Genomic DNA, 19829 nt, shown 5'->3' on the forward strand with positions numbered 1-19829 from the left:
CATCGGGCTCCCGGTGCATGGAGCCTGCTTCTCCCTCTGCCTGTATCTCTGCCTCTCTCTCTCTCTCTCTGTAACTATAATAAATAAATAAATTTAAAAAAAAATCCTAGAAAGCTTTGAGCCATCAGATCTATCAGTTTATCCACCACCTACTGAACTTTTCTTTCATATTTTTATTATGTCTCTTGATATTGCATTCTAGGTAATTCTTCAGTATTGTCCTTCAGTCCATTGATTCTCTCTTCATATCCAGTTTAGTCTTTAAATCATTTATTAAGTTTTTAATGCCAATGAGAACATATTTTATTTCCAACGTTTTAAATAGATCCTTAGTCATGTCTACATGGCCTTGTTTTATTACTGCTTGGTTTTGTTTCACAATTTTTGGTTCTTGTTATGAATATTATTCCTATATTTATCTCTTTGAGCATCTAAACTTACCTATGTTAGGATGCCTGGGTTGTTCAGCAGTTGAGCATCTGCCTTCACTCAGGGTGTGATCTCAGAGTCCCAGGTTCGAGTCTCGCATTGGGCTCCCTGCAGGGAGCCTAATTCTCCATCTGCCTGTGTCTCTGCCTCTCCCTCTCTGTGTCTCTCATGAATAAATAAATAAAATCTTTAAAAATAAATAAATAAATAAACTTACCTATGTTAATGTTTTTCTCAGATTGATAGCCTGTTTTGACTCCTAGACTTTCTTCACATTCATTGCCAATTTTGTTATCTTAGCATCCAATGTCTTTGTGTATTTTAAAACCAAAAAGACTTTTTGAAGCCTATAGATTTGTAGGATCATTTTGAGGTATTTACTTGGTTGTTTGTCCTGTTTTTATGTCTCGCTTCTTCTGTGTTCCAGACTCCCTGCCCATAAGTTTGGGGGATGTCCTCATCCACCTGCCCAAGGTTAGGTCTTGTGTTATTATTCAGACCCCCCCTCTCAGGAGGTGATCTCTGCCACACTCTAGATCAATAGGAGGTTACAAGAAGCTCATCACCCCACTATCTGTGCTCTCCCTTGGCCTACCACTTTGTTTGGTAGCAGCAGTCTTTCACAGCTTCCTCTTCTGAGCCTGGTGCCAGCCCCTATGCAGGTGGAAGGCTGTGGTCTCCCTTCTTCTGCAGGAACCAAACTGTCCTGCCCTTGCCCCCAGAGATCAGCAGGCCCATAGCTCTGCTGGGTCACTGTTTTGCATTATTATGCCATTTCTAGTCTAGGAGGAGCTTTATACTAAATGTTAAGCAGCTATGGTTATTCATCTATTTTTCTATTTTTAAATCAATTTTTGCTATATGCTTAAAGAATGGCAATATTTCAGCTGAATTTACTGCACCTTCCTACCCATTTACAACAATAAAATGAACATTCATTAAATACTTATGTGCTGGCTTAACTTATATGCCAGGCATTGTGCTAAGAATTTTCATATCTTACCTCATTTAATTCTTAAAATATTTCTATGAAGAAGGTGCTCTTCTGCATCTCTATGCCAGAAGAAATCAACATTCTCTAGAATTTAAATAATGTGTTCTGTGACACATATTCTGGTAGGGACAAAATACTTAGTCTGCTTCAGTGACTCCCCAGGTCTCTCTGGTACTTAGTAAAAGAACTCTAACTAGAAACCAGCACCACAGATTCACAGCTCACATTCTCCCTCTTCTTGTGGCTTCTTTTCCAGGGTCACAAAGCCAGTAATGTCAGATTGTTATCAGGAGACATTTTCTTATCCTTACCATATTAAAGTCAGTACCTCTGGTTTTCAAGTCAGGCATACTTGGTTTTTTTTTTTTTTTTTCATACTTGGATTTTAATCCCATTTTGTCCTTACCAGAATATGTGTCACAGAACATATTACTTACTAAGTATTTCTCTAGAAAAATGAGTTAATCACAATTGATTTTTTCCCTGTTTCCTTATAAAGGCAAAAAAATAGGTAGATAGATAGATAGATAGATAGATAGATAGATAGATAGATGATAGATAGATAGATTAGATCTGGAACATTTTTAAAACACAAAACACCACTGATTTTATATTTTACATTGGTTTCACACTTTCTTTTCTGTATTGAAACCAAGAGGTGTCATAAGCAAAGTTTATATTATTTACCTTGAATATATTGCCTTATGCTTGCCCACACAAGAGCTCATTTGCTACTTTGCTACCCACTCATGAAACCTCATGAGATCTTACAATGGTTTATCCCTGTTTGACATTTCACTTCCATCTTTAAATTTGGAGATCTGACTGTGTACTCTATGATCCAAATCACTTATAAAACAATCAAATAAACTCATAAGATTATTTCTATCTGGAAAAGCAACTATTTTCTTCTATCTTTTATTTCCTATTAAGCTGATTCTTTATCTACAGCACAACAGAACCTACCCTCCCCCCCCCACACACACACATCCTGATTGGTGACCAATGTCTTGACTATTCCACAGCTTTTTATCAGCATTTGTTTTCTTATTAAGTGGGAAACATTATATAATAGAAACCCAGAGTATGAAGCAAACCGACCTTGGGCATCTACTAGTAGCCTGAATAGGGCCAGTTACTTAGCATCCTTGACTGGCAGTCTTCTCATCTGTAAAGTGAAGGATGTGATGGCTTTGTAAGGCCAAGTATACCAAAGGCCAAGTAGGGTATCTGATGCACAATAGATTTTCAATAAATACAAATTATCCTTATCATATCTGAAGCCTTAAAGTGTTTATTTGCAGCAAACTCCTAGAAAAACATATGTTGACTACATTAACCATACTCCAGTGATGCAAATAACTTGCTTATTTTTTCATTTTTATTGCACTGTCAAGTTCAATAAAGCAGTAACACACCTTGATGTTCAATGTTGATAGATAATGATGACTCATTTCAAACTCCAGCAAGCATGTAGGCTTCATTTTCCACCTAAGTGGTAATCTCTTGTAAAAGGACTCTGAAGTCTTTGAGAGAAAAAAGTACAGAATTCTGAGTAAGGATGGTGATTGTGATGAAGCCTGCAGAAAAGTGTCAATCCCAAGCCCTGGGACCATCAGTGACATCTTTCATAAACTATGGACAAGCTGTTTGTGTGACCCATTGGTGGCTGCCATGTGAGGTCCAGCCAAATGCAAATCTATCCCTGAGAAATCATTGAACTTGACAACCATGTTTCATAACCTATGGTTCCATAGGTGGTAGACAGAAGGAGGTGCAACCTGAATAGAACTTTTAGGGACCTTCTGGTCCGGGGGTTCCTAGGCTGAGTATGCTAAAATGTGCGTGTGTGTGTGTGTGTGTGTGCGCGCGCACGTGTGCGTGTGGATGCACGTGTAAATGTGTAGGGACTCAGGGAAACTGGAACTAACTACTGGGGAGAAGAGAAGAGAAAGACAGGAGAGAGGAAGGGGAGGGGTGAAGGGAACAGCAGGGAGTCTCATCATTGTCTCCATTTACCTTCCTCTTAAACAAGTATCCTCGTTACCAAAATATGCTACCTTGCTAACTGCATATTTCCAGAAAGTTGTACTGTCAGGTTCAATAAAGCAGCAAAATTCTCTGATTTTCAATGTTGATAGCTAATGATGATTCATTGCAAACTTCAACAAATATGTAAACCTCCTTCTCCACATAAGCAGTGGGACCTTTTACAGCTAACTTTCTAAGTGAATATTTCTGCATATTTCCAGAAAGTTGCACAGACTCATATTATTGTCATTGTATACTTTAGGAAATAGCATAATTTCTTCCTAGAGGAAAGGAAATAATATATTTGCAGCCTGTTCTTTCATAACTATATTTATTTGCACAGCAGATTTCTTTCCAAGTCACTGAGTCATATCTTCCCAGACACAAAACTGAAATCTTCTTTTCTTTTTATCAGGAGATTGACATTCTCATATAACATTTTATAATAAAGTGTTCAAAAGGTCACATTTAAAATACATGAAATGTATATGAAATAAAGTCATTGAACAAGCCTCAAGTGAACAGGCTGTCTTAATAAAGAACCACAATAGCAGAACTGAAATTCAGACTAAAGTCCAGAGTGAAACCCCTCTCTCACTTTTTATATGCTTGACTTCCAGTATTCTCGGGTGCAGCCCAGGGAAGCATCTTTAACCAGATTACTTCAAAACTAATATTTTCCCACTTAAGTAAAAATGTGCTATGTGGAATAAATAGCATCACATTAAAACATGATGACTTTATATCTATGGTAGCCAGCTACACCTTTTATACTAGTATGAGCTTGGCACGGTGCTGAAAATTCTAATAACTTCCCGAAAGACTAACATCCTTCTGCTTGGCACTTACTGTTATTTCTCAAATGTTTGTGAAACCACTATCTGATCTCATCTCAGGGAATTTTCTTCAGTGAAACTAAATTTATGTTTCTATTATCCCTGAACATGTGCAAAATTTTGTAAAACGATAATGCAAAGTGTTCCAGGATGGAGGAGCAGCACTGAAATTCTGTCCTCCAAATGAAGACGTGTGTGACAATAAGAGAAAAGCTATGGCTTCCCAGTTAAATATTACCCTCAGCTAAGCACCAACAACTTTCATTATTAGAATGCACAAAAATAAGTCCTTCCCTACTTCTTCCCACCCACAACCCCCTGGAAGCTTCTAAGGAGTCATAACCCAGATGTCACTGTGGCTTTCCCAGACTCTCAGGAACTATATTAGAATAGGTTAAACTCTCTGTGGAAGCATAAAGCCCAGAAACCTGTGAATCCCTGAAACTCTTAAATCCTCAGGGCCACTTTTTCACTTGTTATCTTGCTAGACGGATGTGAAATTCAACTCTTCCTCAACACACACACACACACACACACACACACACACACACGCACGCACACACCTCATTATACAAAAACCAGTTTTCTTGAAGGTTACAGGATCATGAGAAAAGGACACATTCAACATATTTCAAATGACATAACATCCCACAGTGCATGTTGCTGTCCTTAGGCACCTTTCAGCCTTCCTTTGTCCACAATCCCCATCAAGGAAGTTTCTCACTGACCCTTTGTCTAAGCCTCCTCTCCTCACTCCCCATACTTCCTGGTCAGCCCTCCGAATTCTTCCCGCAGCTCCTCCTGTGGGGATACAGAGGAGTTCTGCTCCCTCCAGGTCCCTCCCAAAGGCTCTTCATGCTGGGCAGACAATTGCACCTGCCACAGAGTTACAGGGACCCACTCCCTTAGAAAGACAAAGTGGTTGCACACATCATTTTCCTAACATGCAGTGTACATTTTCCCTGAGTTTTGTGTCTTTTTAAAAACTTTAAAAATATGTTTCACATCCTTTTCACTTTTTGTCAGAGATCAAATGATATTTATAGCTCATAAGGCTTAACTCCCATGGTTTATTGACATAACAAATAAACTTATTTGCTCCCCAAATGGAAATTTTATAGAGGGGTACATTGACTCTTTCCCAAGTTGACTGACAGTTAAATTGCCTGCAGTAAGATTGACAATAATTTTCTATTTTTTTATGTCCTGATCGCGTTGCCATGAATCTTTCCCAGGTCTTGATGAATAAATGCAGAGTCTCACGTGGCTTTGGGAAGCTTAGAAAAACAGACTCTCCCACAGTTGTGGGGCAAGAAGCTACCATTAATCGATGTCAGACTCTGTACTAGGTGTTTACATCATTACGTTATTAAATTCAGCATGTTACTGGTTTTTTTTTTTTTTTTATTTTTTTTATTTTTATTTATTTTTTTTTTATGTTACTGGTTTTGAGAAATGTTCTAAATATATATGTTTAATAACTATCTCAAGGTACACCAGCAGTATCATTTTTAGTATCGTTTTTTTTTTTAATTAAGTGACCCCATTTAATAGCTATTTTTTCTTTCATACTAGAATTCATCATTTTTTTGTAACTTTTTAAGTACCAAGACTAAATTTTAACATCACCCGCCTTCATGGCCTATTGCTAATTGGGGAAAAATATCCAAGTGACCAAAATTATGCCTTCAGGAACATTTTCAAATTAATGTGCATTCTGTTAATCACAATGGTACTTATATTAGCTACCCAGTCTCTGTGGATTGGATTATCAGGAGAAGCCTCTCTGTGGAGGTGACATCTGAGCTGAGGCATGAAGAGACTATCATGGGAAGATCAGAGAAATAGCAAGTGTAAAGGTCTTGAGGTGAGAACACACCTGGGATGTTGAAAAGAGAGAAGTGGCCCAATTGGCTGATGTATTGAGCAAAGGTCAGTATTCAAGAGGCTGTCAGGGACCAGACACCACAGGGCTTTGAAGTCAGGGTAGGAAGCCTGGCCTTGATTCTAAGTGCAATGGGAAGTCATGGGGAGATGGAAGCAGGGGAATGGTACTGATGTCATTTCAGTTTTTACTAGACTGCTCTGGCTGCTGTGAGGAGAAAGACTGGAGGGGGCCAGAGAGAAAGCAGGAGATCTATAGGTAGGCTCCTGCCCTAGTCTAGATGTGAAATGATGGGGCGGGCTTGGCCCATAATGCCAGATGAAGAGGGAGGAGGGCAGAGTGGGGCCATATGCCACACAGATATGTACCACACAACACCTGTACCGGATCAAATGTGTGCCATACTGATGCTACACTCATAGCAGCAACAAGTATCCATGTGGTGTTGGTTATTTGTATGGAAACATAGGCTCCTTTCAGTAGCACCAGTTCTCCTCTTGAGAACCACTGCTTTAAAATATCGCGGTAGGCATGGTGGGAGACACATGTGCTCCTTTCTATCAGCAGGTGAACCTTCAGAAGTATCGCATGAACTATTTTAATCTACAGATATTGGAGGTAATTCTTTCACATCAGTGCCTGATGAGGCTTAATTAGTTAATGCTTACAGGGTGGTTAAAAATGAAAAATGAAAAATGTTTAAATGTCAACTATGACTCTGCTTAATTGTATTGTAAGCACTTAGCTCGGAAGCTTGCTGAGAATTCCTCTTTGAACCGACAGCTATTCTCAAGGGATAGTAAGAAGACAGGAGCAGCCTTTTCTAACTGCAATCAAAAGTGCATCTATCACTTCACATTCTCTTCCAGAAAGGATGTAGGAATCAAGCCCCGTGGAGAGGTTCTTCATTATCTTCTAGAAAACCATGTCAGAGGGTCATTTTTATGAGAAGACGAAGCTCATAGAAATACCACACTATACAGTGTTATTAGAGAATAAATGTTTCCAGAAACTGTCTACCTTGAAGCACCAAATCCTTTTTATTTTAACTAATTCTATCTATTTTAACTATCTCTATTAAATGTCGGGCACACTTCCCTACATGTAGGGAGGTATATTCCATATGACTAAATCTTTTTTCCACATTTCAGGTTCATGATTTCAACAATGAGTACCATGTTGTGCTGTGAGCAAGTGATACCTACAGGAGCTGTCACATTCATGAGTTGCTGCTACCACTGAATGGTCTCCCCTTGTGGCTTTTTTGGGTGGATTTTCCATCTTTTACAGTCAAGCCATCCATCCACTGTCACTATTACTGTCATGTTCACTCCAATGATTCCTCATTTGTTGTTTTTAATCTGCTGCAAGCTGAATTGGGTGTAAAATAATGAGGGAAGGGGTGTAAAGTGAGGAGATGAGGCTGCTCTGCTTTGAGTGAAAGTGTTTTTGAGTTTTATCATCTCTGTTGGGACCATGTGAAAGACTGTAGGACACTGGCATTACTTTATAAATGGAAAAGCAAACCAAGAAAGGATTTGTCATTATCACTCACTCTCATTGTTCAGGTTCCTGTTGCTACTGGAAAAAAATTACTATAGACTTACTGGCTGAGAACAACACAATGTATTATCCTATAGTTCTGGAGATGACAAGTCCAAGTGGGGCTTCCTGGGTTTGGGTCAAGGTGTTAGCAGGGCTCTTTCCTCTGGAGGCTCTAGAGGATAGTGTGCTGCCTTGCCTTTTCCAGCTTCTAGAAGATGCTGCTTTCCTTGGCTTACAGTTTCCTTCCATCTTTAAAGTTAGCAGCAAAGAGGGGGGCTTAGTTGGTTAAGCGTCTGACTCTTGGTTTTGGCTCAGGTTGTGATCTCAGGGTCATGAGATTGGGCTCTGCTTTCATTGGGCTCTGCTTTCAACCAGCAGTTTGCTTAAGACTCTCTAACCCTCTCCCTCTGCCCCTCTCCCCAAACTGCATGCTCTCTCACTCTCTCAAATAAATAAATCTTTGGGGCTCCTGGGTAGCTCAGCTGGTTGAGTGTTGGACTCTTGACTTTGGCTCTGGTCATGATCTCAAGGTCATGAGATGGAGCCCTGCATCAGGCTCTGCATTCAATGGGGAATCTGCTTGAGATTCTCTCCCTCTCTCTCTGCCTCTCCCCACCCCCACTCTCATAAATAAATAAATAAATAAATAAATGCAGCAAAATATCTTCTTTTTTTCTCATTAAACTTTTGTTTTAATGGGTCTCAAAATTCTGTGACAGATTTTTGGTCAAGTTGTTTCCAATAAAAAGTACTGATTTTAAAAACTAATAACTTAAAACTGCCACACACGCACAAAAAAAAAAAAAAACCACCAAATGGTCCACAAAACATTCTCCTTTCCTTCTGAAGGTTTTATGATGCATTGTTATCATTAACCAGTCTTTTACTATTAAACTTAAATGGCCAATTGACACAAACAGTTCTGAGACCATTCTTCCACCACTGATTAAGACTGGGGTGGCAGGTATTGGGGATCATATTCATTTAGCCTTCTGAGCTTCCTGCGCAGACTCGGTGACTTTGCCAGCTCCAGCTGCCTTCTTGTCCACTGCTTTGATGACACCCACAGCAACCGTCTGTCTCATGTCACAAATAGCAAAACGGCCCAGAGGAGGATAGTCAGAGAAGCTCTCAACACACATAGGTTTGCCAGGAACCATATCAACAATGGCAGCATCCCCAGATTTCAAGAACTTGGGACCATCTTCCAGCTTTTTTCCAGAACGACGATCTATCTTTTCCTTCAGCTCAGCAAACTTGCAAGCAATGTGAGCTGTGTGACAATTCAGCACACGTGCATATCCAGCACTGATTTGGCCTGGATGGTTCAGGATAATCACCTGAGCCATGAAGCCAGCTGCTTCCATTGGTGGGTCATTTTTGCTGTCACCAGCCACGTTGCCACGACGAACATCTTTGACAGATACGTTCTTGACATTGAAGCCCACATTGTCTCCAGGAAGAGCCTCACTCAAAGCTTCATGGCGCATTTCAACAGACTTTACTTCAGTTGTAACATTGACTAGAGCAAAAGTGACCACCATGCCAGGCTTAAGAACACCAGTCTTCACTCGGCCCACTGGGACAGTACCAATATCACCAATTTTGTAGACGTCCCGGAGAGGCAGACCCAAGGGCTTATCAGTTGGACGAGTTGGTGGCAGAATGAAATCTAGAGCTTCAAGCAGTGTGGTTCCACTGGCATTCCCATCTTTACGGGTGACTTTCCATCCCTTGAACCAAGGCATGTTAGCACTTGGCTCCAGCATGTTGTCACCATTCCAACCAGAAATTGGCACAAATGCTACTGTGTCAGGGTTGTAGCCAATTTTCTTAATGTAGGTGCTGACTTCCTTAACGATTTCCTTATATCTCTTCTGGCTGTAGGGTGGTTCAGTGGAATCCATTTTGTTAACACCAACAATTAGTTGTTTTACACCCAGGGTGTAAGCCAGAAGGGCATGCTCAGGGGTCTCCCATTCTTGGAGATACCTGCTTCAAATTCACCAACACCAGTAGCAACAATCAGGACAGCACAGTCAGCCTGAGATGTGCCTGTAATCATGTTTTTGATAAAGTGTCTGTGTCCTGGGGCATCAATGATGGTCACATAATACTTGCTGGTCTCGAATTTCCACAGGGAGATATCAGTGGTGACACCACGTTCACATTCAGCTTTCAGTTTATCCAAGACGCAGGCATACTTGAAGGAGCCTTTTCCCACCTCAACAGCCTCCTTCTCAAATTTTTCGATAGTTCTTTTGTCGATCCCACCACATTTGTAGATCAGATGGCCAGTGGCGGTAGACTTGCCCGAATCTACGTGTCCAATGACGACGATGTTGATGTGAGTCTTTTCCTTTCCCATTTTGGTTTAGGGTTAGCGGCGGTTTTCATGACACCTGTGTTCTGGTGGGAAACCCGTTGCAAAAAAGCGCAAAATATCTTCAAATCTCTAACTTCCACAGTCTGCTTTCGTCATTACTTCTCCTTCTCTGATGCTTTTTAAGCACCCTTATGATGGCACTGGGTGCTTTCAGATAATCCAAGAGATTATCCATCTCAACGTCCCCATCTCAACGTCCCTCACTACACCTGTCTTGTAAGGTAACATAATCACAAGTTCTGGAGGGGATGAAGATGTGGACCTTTTTGGTAAGCCATTGTTCTGTCCACCACACATGACAAATGTGAACCTCTTTAGTATTGTGTGGAATACTGGTAGCTGTTTGTGATTTTTTAAATTACCAATTTTCTTAAAATTTCAAAGAACCTAACAATCCACTTAAGGAAACTGGAGGGCTTATTTCCTTTCTGTTTAAGTCAAGATGTAAGGATTCAAGTATACCTGCATTGGAGATAGAGATTCACCTCCCCCTCCCGACAGGGATAGGAATTTACCTACACTTCTAGTCTGCTGTGGGGACTCCGAGGACACTCTTTCCTTAGATGTCCAATCAGGGAGGCTTATCTATACACAAGTGACTGCTGTTTAGAGTGGTTCCCAGAAGCAAACTCTTGACTGCTTTATAGAATTAGGTGCTCAGCACGTGCTCCTTTCTTCAGATGATCAGGTGACTAGAGGCACCTATCTCCTGTATTCAAAATCTATGTGACTCCTTGTTATGCCTACATATTGTACAGAGATAGAATGTGTATACCTGTGTTAATTCATCTGTAATAAGTGAATAATGAGATTCCTATCAAAGTTGGGTAATCAAATAAAGAAATGTTTCTATTTACTCTGAAAGAGGACAAAAGTTCAGCCACACAAATCTGGAAATATACTTTTCATTCATTCGCAAATTTGTGAATTGAGAAATCAAGATAAACAAGAGAGATGAAGTCTCTGCCCTTAGTGGATTTATATTCTCATTTGAAGAGGCAGATTCAAATAATCAAAACAAAAAAAATGTTTAATGTTATTGGAGATTGTCATTAGGACCATCAAAGGAACAGGGCTGGGGTTGTCAACTTGTTGAACTTCAGGATAAGCCTCTCTAGGGCAGGACAGTTAACTCTGAGCCTCTTGATCTGAAAGATCAAGAGGCAACCATGGGAGACTGCTATAGGCAGAGGGAACAATGCAAAGGCCTCCAAGGTAGAAAAGAGCCAAGCAAGTGGAAAGAAGATTAGAAAGTCAGTTTGGCTGGAGCATAGTGTGTGATGAGGTAAGGGTGAGGGGCAGCAAGGACCCAGATCAAACAGAACCTGTTGGTTTCAGCCTTACTTGAAGATGAACAGGAAGCCATTAACGTTTCAGGCAGATGAAAGATACGAAGAATGACATTTTCTAAGACTGTTTATGGAGATTAGATTGATAAGAACAAGAATGGAAGCAGGAAGACCAGTTGAGTAACTAGCATAGCCCCCAAGGCAAGGCGGTGGGCGGTGCCCAGGGAGATGAACCAAAGGGGATAATATAATGGCAAGGTCAATTTCTGAAGGTGGGATTGACAGGAAGTACTCATGGATTAGATGTGGTGGATAGGAAAAACAAGGAGTTCAAAACAATTTCTCCTCCTTTTTGGCTTATTAACTGGATGGATGGTAGTGACATTTATCAAGAAGAGGAAAATCAGAGGGAAAATTAAGAATTCCCTTTTGGATATTTATTATTCACAAGCCTGATAGACACACAAGTTGAAATGTCAAGTAGGCTGCGGGATGGAGAATCTTTAGCACAGGAGGAAACCAAGCACAAAACTGTATTTGCTATTATTGCACTGTCTCCTATGACAGGATTCCTCCTTCCCCAGGCACCACTCTTGGCCCTTAGAAATTATCCTCCTTTTTGGGGTGACCTGAGTTTGCTACTTGATGATGAAATATCCCCGAGTGGTTAAGAATCTGTTTGGCTCTTAGAGTCTGCAGTAGTCATCAGAGGTAATGAGCAGCCAAAGCTGTACCTGGGTACTTACACACAAGGTGCAACAAAACCAACCAACAAGTGTCTATCTAGCACGCAGAAAATACATAAAGTCTTGGTGAATGAATGATTTTCTGTAATGTTTTTATTTTTTATTGGGATTAGCAGATGTGAGTCTCTAATTTTCCCTAAAACAAAAACAAAAACAAAAAGTTATTTATGGGTCTGTAAGCTAGACCTCTGCTTCTCAGACCTTAATGAATTGGAATGATTCCATGAATCACTGGGAGTCTTGTCAATAATGGCAAATTCTGATTCAATCAGAATTTGGGGGAATGCTTGAGATTCTACATTTCTTATAAACTCCCAGGTGTTGTGGGGCTGTGGGCTTTCCAATCACACTCTGACAAGCAAGGGAATACTCCCAGCCTCTGTCCTTCTATTCCTGAGATGGACACAATTAGGTGGGCAAGGGTTCCACAGCCAAGTGTGACCATGGGTGTCATTGTCTCCTATGGACTCTCTAGCAATTCTTTTTGATTTTATCATCTGACACCCAACATTTGTTGCCATACTTTGTTAGTTATCATTCCATGCTGTCTTACTGTCCAAACAAACTAAAAGTGCATTAGAGAGCAAGGATAAAGCTCTGTAATTTTTTTTTTTATTACTAGCCCCAAAACTCCATTTCCACACCTATACAAGGTAATGGCCCAGGTAATATTTGTTGGTTGATAAATGGATTTCCCCAGTAGGGATGGACTCATTAGCATTAGCTAGATTCATATAGAAATAGCAATATGGCTTTTTCTATGAAGCTTAAAATTAATATCAGATAGATTTATACTTAGGCTTACATGTAATAAAGAGACAGAATGTGTATGTGTGTGGTAACAATCTGGGTTAATTGCATAACAAGATTCTTCCCAAAGTTGGATAATTGAATAAAGAAGTATTTCAGAGCACCTGGACCCTCTAACTGCATCTCAATTACAAAAGGATTACATAAAACTGTACTTCCATATTAAAAACAAATTAAACAATAATCACGAATATTATCCAAAATAATAAAGTAACAGTGAGTAGCTGCTTGAAGTGAATTATCAGGAACATTTTCATGATTATTCTTTAATTAATTGCTTCCTAATCTGAAAGCTTCTCTGCCTCTCAGTATGCATAGCAGCAGCATCTTGTACTTCCTTCCCCAGAACTCACTAGCAGCTGAACAGTTTGTTCGATATACCATGGCAATGAAAAGAACATTTAGCTATGTGGGGAAACAATCTCTGTGTGGCTGCCACTTGGAATCTAGTATGAATTACATACGGCAATTAATCCGAAGACCATTGTCTGAATGACAGCCATCTCTCCGGGGGTCGTCACTTCCCCTTTGTCCTCCCTGGCAACAGGGTGCCTGGCACAGCAGCCAGAGCAAGACCACTCTGGAACGATGAGGATGGCCAGCTCTGATCTCTGCCCAGCAGTGTCGCTCAGAGATGCTGCTCTAAGGGGTGGCCCGCTCCCAGGAACAGCTGAGCAGGAGTCTAACCACAGCTGACTTTTCTTTTCATTTTTCAGAAGTGTCAATTTCCCAGTCAGTCATTCTTTAATAAACACTTTCAAAGCATCTATTCTAGGTTAAGCACAGTGCTCGGCTCTGGATGAGATGCAAGGACAGATTCTCGCTCTTTAGGAGCTTGTAATCCACTAAAATGTGGCTCTGAGAGGGCTGGAGCTTTATCTGCCTTGCTCACGCTGTATTCCCCAAATCCAAGGGCATGCTTGGTTTATAATAGGTCTTCAAAAAATATTTCCAAGTGAGTGGACAGATGAATGGATGGGTTCAGTGGGGAGCCAAGATACATAAACGATTACCTTCTGGTTAATAGAGTACTTTATATAAAATTATACCAAAGCTACAATTTATGGAGCCTCCACTAAGCCACGTGCCACGTGCCATCCTATCAATTCTGCACAGGACCTATTTGAATCCTTACAATCACCTCTGGTAGCTGTGTCATCACTCACTGCACACGCATGGAGCTGGTGTGAAGAGTAGCCATGTGTTGTGCCCCAACTCACATTGTTAGTGATAAAGAGAGAACTCAGGTTCAGGTCTGCTGACTCCAGAACTCTTGACTGTTACACTCTCCCAACTGCTCTCTCTCCCGACTCTAAACACCCAAAGAGCTTCCAAATTGTGAGTCCAAATTTAAGAAGGAAAAAAGGAAAAGTGTGAGTAATTTTCTGCCAGGGGAATGCTAGCAAAAGCAATCTCTAGCCTGTTGTGAGATTGCTCTGCTTTCCTCAGGGTTTTCTTACAGTTTGAGCTCAAGGAAGAAGCAGAGAGGAGACCCAGACTGACTCATCCATTGGCTGGACGAGTCAAGATGACAGAGCTTGCCTTGAAGAGAATTCCAATTTTCATTAGCAGACTGAAGTCAGGTGGTACTCCTTTAAGACAAGCTACAACAAAAACTCTCACCTTCAGCAGTTTTGAATACAGAGAATCTGCTATTGGCAGCACAATTGGAGGTAAGGGCAACAAAAGGTCAGGATTTTTAAAAAAGTGACTTTTTTTCAGTGTTCTAATTTCCAGATAATATTGCAACGTACAATCCTATGTTAAATGAGAAAGGACGCAAGGATATGTACCATGAATATCTGAAATCAGTCACAGACTTGTAAATTCTGAAGGTTTCCTCTTCAGATTACTCACCCGCCACTGAAACTGGGAGCTGATTGTAGAGCTGCGGGTGTGCTGTGGAAGGAAGTTCTGCGTGGACAGTAGAAGTTGGGGACAGTCAGAGAACCCCCAAAGCCCAGAGCTCTCAGGATGGCAGAGAGACAAAAACTCTGAGAGGTGGAGTGACATCCAAAATAAACGTCACCCTCCTTGAAATGTGCTGAAAGCTAACTATCTATCATACACCTTCAAATCACTTCTCTCTCTACTCCCCCCAAACTTCCCAGGCATCTGTCACATTCTGTTCGACTCCACATCTTCCTGGCCTTTAGCGAAACATGAACACTGAGGAGAGCGGGTATAGGAGGGGTATTTAATAAAAGCAGTTCAGAGCAGTAGTTCTCAAAGTCATTCCAGATCAGTGGCATCTGCTAGACCAGGGGTCTGCAATTTTTTTTTTTCTGTAAAGGGCCAGAGAGTAAATATTTTAAGCTTTGTGGCCAAGAGGGAAAATTGAGGATATGATGCAGCTACTTACATAACAAGAGAGGAAATCAAAATTCCACAGTTTTATTGATGAAATTCAAAGTACAATGAGTATAATTTTTTTGTAATACAGATATGCTAATAAGAAGAATGCAATTCTCTTTGTGGGGGACATTTCACTTCACTGGGGTTCAAAGCTAGTGTTTCCTATCATAGAATCAAAGGCTTACCTGCAAGAACCATTATCAGCTTGCTGATCTTACAAACACAAGTTGCAGCACAAATTTGGCTCTTGGACTAGTCCTGAGAACTTGTTAAAAATGCAAATCATAAGGCTCCACTCCATACCTACTGAGTTAGAAAATCTGGGGGTGGGGCCTATTACCTGTGTCTTAACAAGCCCAAGTAATTCTGATGCACTCAAACATGTGAGAACTACTGGTTTAAACTCACCATGGAAGGGTCAGTTAACTCCACCCACCCTGCTGTTACCGTGGTAACAGCCATTTCCCAGTCCTAGACTTCGGCCCTACCTTCCTACTGATATTATTTTAATGAGTTTGGGTGTATATTTTTATTTCAAAAATAATCTTCTGGGTCTCAGGCAACTCATTTAAGAAACATGGCATGCCCATGCCTGCTCCGAGATTTCTGAGCTGAGAAGCAGGACTCCTCCGGGAAGAGGTGCAAAGCCAGTGAGTAGAAACCACTTTTAACCAAAGTGGCAGAAGGATAAACCCTCAGAAACTTTGTTTTCCATAAAGATCTGTGATAGAAGTTTTTCCATGACTTCCAATGACTTAATCTTTTCAATTGCTACTGCAGAGCTACCTTTGGCCAAGTGAAAACTAAGTGGAGTTACAGTGCAGGTGCTCTTTCTTGATTGAACTGGTAGTTTCGGTGTTATAATCATTTCGCACAATCCTAAATAATATCTTTGTATCAAACTGGGAGGGAAGAATTATAGACTGTTCCCTGGGTTAATTCTCACTCTGACTCGTCTTCTCTATTAAACTGCCTCAGTATCTCCATATGTACAATGGACTTAAACTGCACTGACAGGATTGTCTTGAAAATAAATGGGTTTGCGAAGGTCTCTGAAGTTGACAAATGCTGAGAATTATCATTAGATATTATTGTCCTGACAAACTGACGAGATGAGGTTTATGCCGACAAAGAGTACAGAGAGCCACTATTCATGCAGTATCTCTCCTGAGGCAAAACAGACTGCTTCATTGTCCATCTGGCACCTCTGAAGCATTGGGAACTTTCTGCTAGAAATTCAAATAGTTCTTTAGACCCATTGGACAGGATACCTCTGCAGAGACATTTTAAGTAGGTTCCCCACTGGCCTGATCCCATCTCCATCCACTATCTGAAATTCAGATCAGTGGAGTCACTTGGAGGTTAGACATCAAAAGGAGAAGGCGAAGGGAAATTTTCTCCACAAGGGCTTTGGTAAGTCTTCTATAAGCAGCTTCCAGATATTTCCCATTAATACTAGTTAATTGATCAAATTAGGTAGATGGCTAGGAAGTCAAAAAGAGCCAGATCCAAGTGGACAAGAGGTGGGGTTTTAGAATGATGGGGGTAAAGCCAGGAAGGCTATAGATGTTTCAGGGGAACTCTGTATTCTCCTACTTTTAAATGTTTGCCTGAGACAAGCAAGGAACTCAACTCTGAGGGGGCTCAGTATCCCGTTCCTCATCAGGCTGAGCTTCAGTTCAGGAGGTATAAAGGAAAGACACATACACCCAACGATGCACCCAGCTATGGTGGCGGATGAAGACACGCTTAAAAGAAGATAGAAATGAAAGAGGTGAGGGGGAGTTTAGAAAATGTATCCCTAGGCAAATATGCAGCTCTGCATCTACTTTAAAAATCTAAGACCTATGGGAACAATTTGTTTTAACTAGCACTCCAACAAAGAAGGAAATAACAGGAAAAAACATTACTAATTAAAAGAAAGCAAATCTTGAAAAGAACTCTGTAGAATCAAAAGAAGTATGTTATATTTTTTAAAATAAAGATAAAATGTATACAGAGGTAAATCCACAACTGTTTCAAAAACTTTCACCTTGATAAATGATACTGTCGATTGTTATTTCTAATTCCCACTTTATGCCGTATTTGGTACTTAGGTTATTTGTACTGTGATGTATATTTTTTCCCTTCTATTCTTTCATTCTTTCGTTATGAAGCCAAGGATTTTATTTTATTTTTTTCTTTATAAATAAATTGTTTTTTATTGGTGTTCAATTTACCAACATACAGAAAAACACCCAGTGCTCATCCCGTCAAGTGTCCCCCTCAGTGCCCGTCACCCATTCCCCCCCACCCTCTGCCCTCCTCCCCTTCCACCACCCCTAGTTCGTTTCCCAGAGTTAGGAGTCTTTATGTTCTGTCTCCCTTCCTGATATTTCCCACACATTTCTTCTCCCTTCCCTTATTTTCCCTTTCACTATTATTTATATCAGTCTATTTCCATAAATAATCCAAGTGGCTTAGATGTTAATCTGCCGAGGCCAGTTCTAGGTGCTAAGTGATCCTGAGAATGTCCTAGACCTGAGCCTCAGGTAAACAAAGCAGTGACTGGTGACCCAGGAGTGAGGATCTTGTCTTATTTTGCTTCCTGATATGCTTTAAGTAAGAATAGAGGCACTGGTTAGAACTTACTTCTAGAAAAATGCTTTTGCAGAACTTAACTTCTTTTCTAGCAGTTCTAGGCACAGCTTCTTTTCCAGCTCCAGAATCCTAATATGACTTTGACTGAACTACAAAAGTCCCTGTGCCTCCATTTCTTCTTTTATTTTTCTTTCTTTTTTGGGTGGGGAAGGGCAACGGGGTGGTTAAAACCCTTTTTATTTTATAATAGTGAAAAGGAATAGAAGGGAAGGGAGAAGAAATGGGTAGGAAATATCAGAAAGGGAGACAGAACATGAAGACTCCTAACTCTGGGAGATGAACTGGGGGTGGTGGAAGGGGAGGAGGGCGGGGGGTGGGGGTGAATGGGTGACGGGCACTGAGGGGGGCACTTGACGGGATGAGCACTGGGTGCTATTCTGTATGTTGGCAAATTGAACACCAATAAAAAATAAATTTATTATTAGAAAAAAATAAGTAAAACCCTTTTTATTTTGAATTAATTGCAAATTCACAGGAAGTTGCAAAGCAATGTATAGACAGCAGATCCCATAAACACTTCCCCCAACTCCCCCAGTGTTAATAAGTGCATCATTATCTCATGATATCAAAACCAGGAAACTAACTTCGGTACAACGCACAAAGCTTACCTGAAGTTTACCAGTTCTATACGCACTTATTTGTGTGTGACTGTGTGTATCTGTATGCAATGTTATCACATGTGTAATTTCATGGAACTACCACCGCAATCAACATGCTTCACTCCACCATTACCAGGAAGTTCTTTTGTGCAACTGCTTGTGGCCACACCCACTCCCTCTCCACATCATCTCCCACCCCTAGACACTGCTAATTTCTTCTCCACTTCTATAATTATGTCCATCTCTTCACTCATAAATGGTCTTGGCATCTCATATCTTATCATTCGTTCAAGAATTCCTTCACCCGGTCTGTTCTTACTAATATCTTCCTTTTTAGTGTAATTACAGAAAGTATCCACGGTCATTTTGGGGGTACTGATAAAAAAAATAAAAATACACGCAAAGAAAAGAAATGGAAAAAAACATATTACCTCTGGAATCCCATCACCCAAGAGGTAAGTGCTGCGCAATTTTGACATGTTTTTCTACACTCTCCTTGATTCTGGGATCCATAAAATAGAAAGCTAAAGTTCTCAGAAGTCAGGGTTTATCTGAGGCAACACTGTGAATGTCCTTTCCATTTTGTATGAGTTAAGGAATGCATTTGGATGCATGTTACAAAAACCTAACCTATAATGGCTTAATCATATGAGGGGGCTTTGTTTCTCACATATAAGAAACTGCCAGGGTGGGAATGGGAATATGGGTGGCTCAGAGACACACCAGGGACTCAGGCTTTCTTTGTGCTGTACTCTACCGAGCAAGTTGGATATCATCCCTAGGCTTGTAGGTACCCTTTCATCAATAACATTACAAGTTTTCTCACGAACAATCCTTTGTAGACTTCTGCTTAAATCATGTAGGCCAGAACTGAGTCACACAGCCGCTCCACGCTGCATGGCAGGATGGGATGCATATCTGTTTTCCCAGCCTCTAGAGAAAACAGCAAGGAGAGGGAAGTCAGCAACAACTTTTAGGTAGCCAAAGAGCAGTATCTGTCACATATTATCAAATTCCAAAATCATCTATATTTGAACTTTAAAAACATGGCTTATGTACTTAAGAAAATTCTGGTCTGCTGTTTTTACCTACTATATCATGAATATTTCATATCAAAATCTCACGCAGTTACTGTACAGCAGTACAGTACAGATTATGCCATTGCAGGGTAAAGCCATCTCCCTCACTGCCTGGTTTTGCAAATAAAGTCTCCCGGAAGTACAGCCACCCTCCTTTGTTTCTGTACTGCTGATGGCTGCTTTTGGATGAGAAGGGCAAAAAAAA

At 40.6% G+C, this 19829-nt stretch overlaps 1 pseudogene; it reads right to left on the minus strand.

Moving 5' to 3' along the window:
* Positions 1-8700: 8700 nt before the first annotated feature.
* LOC121491208 lies at positions 8701-17537 on the minus strand (annotated as a pseudogene).
* Positions 17538-19829: the final 2292 nt, after the last annotated feature.

The sequence above is a fragment of the Vulpes lagopus genome, chromosome 1 (genome assembly GCF_018345385.1).
Source record: "Vulpes lagopus strain Blue_001 chromosome 1, ASM1834538v1, whole genome shotgun sequence".
NCBI lineage: Eukaryota > Metazoa > Chordata > Mammalia > Carnivora > Canidae > Vulpes > Vulpes lagopus.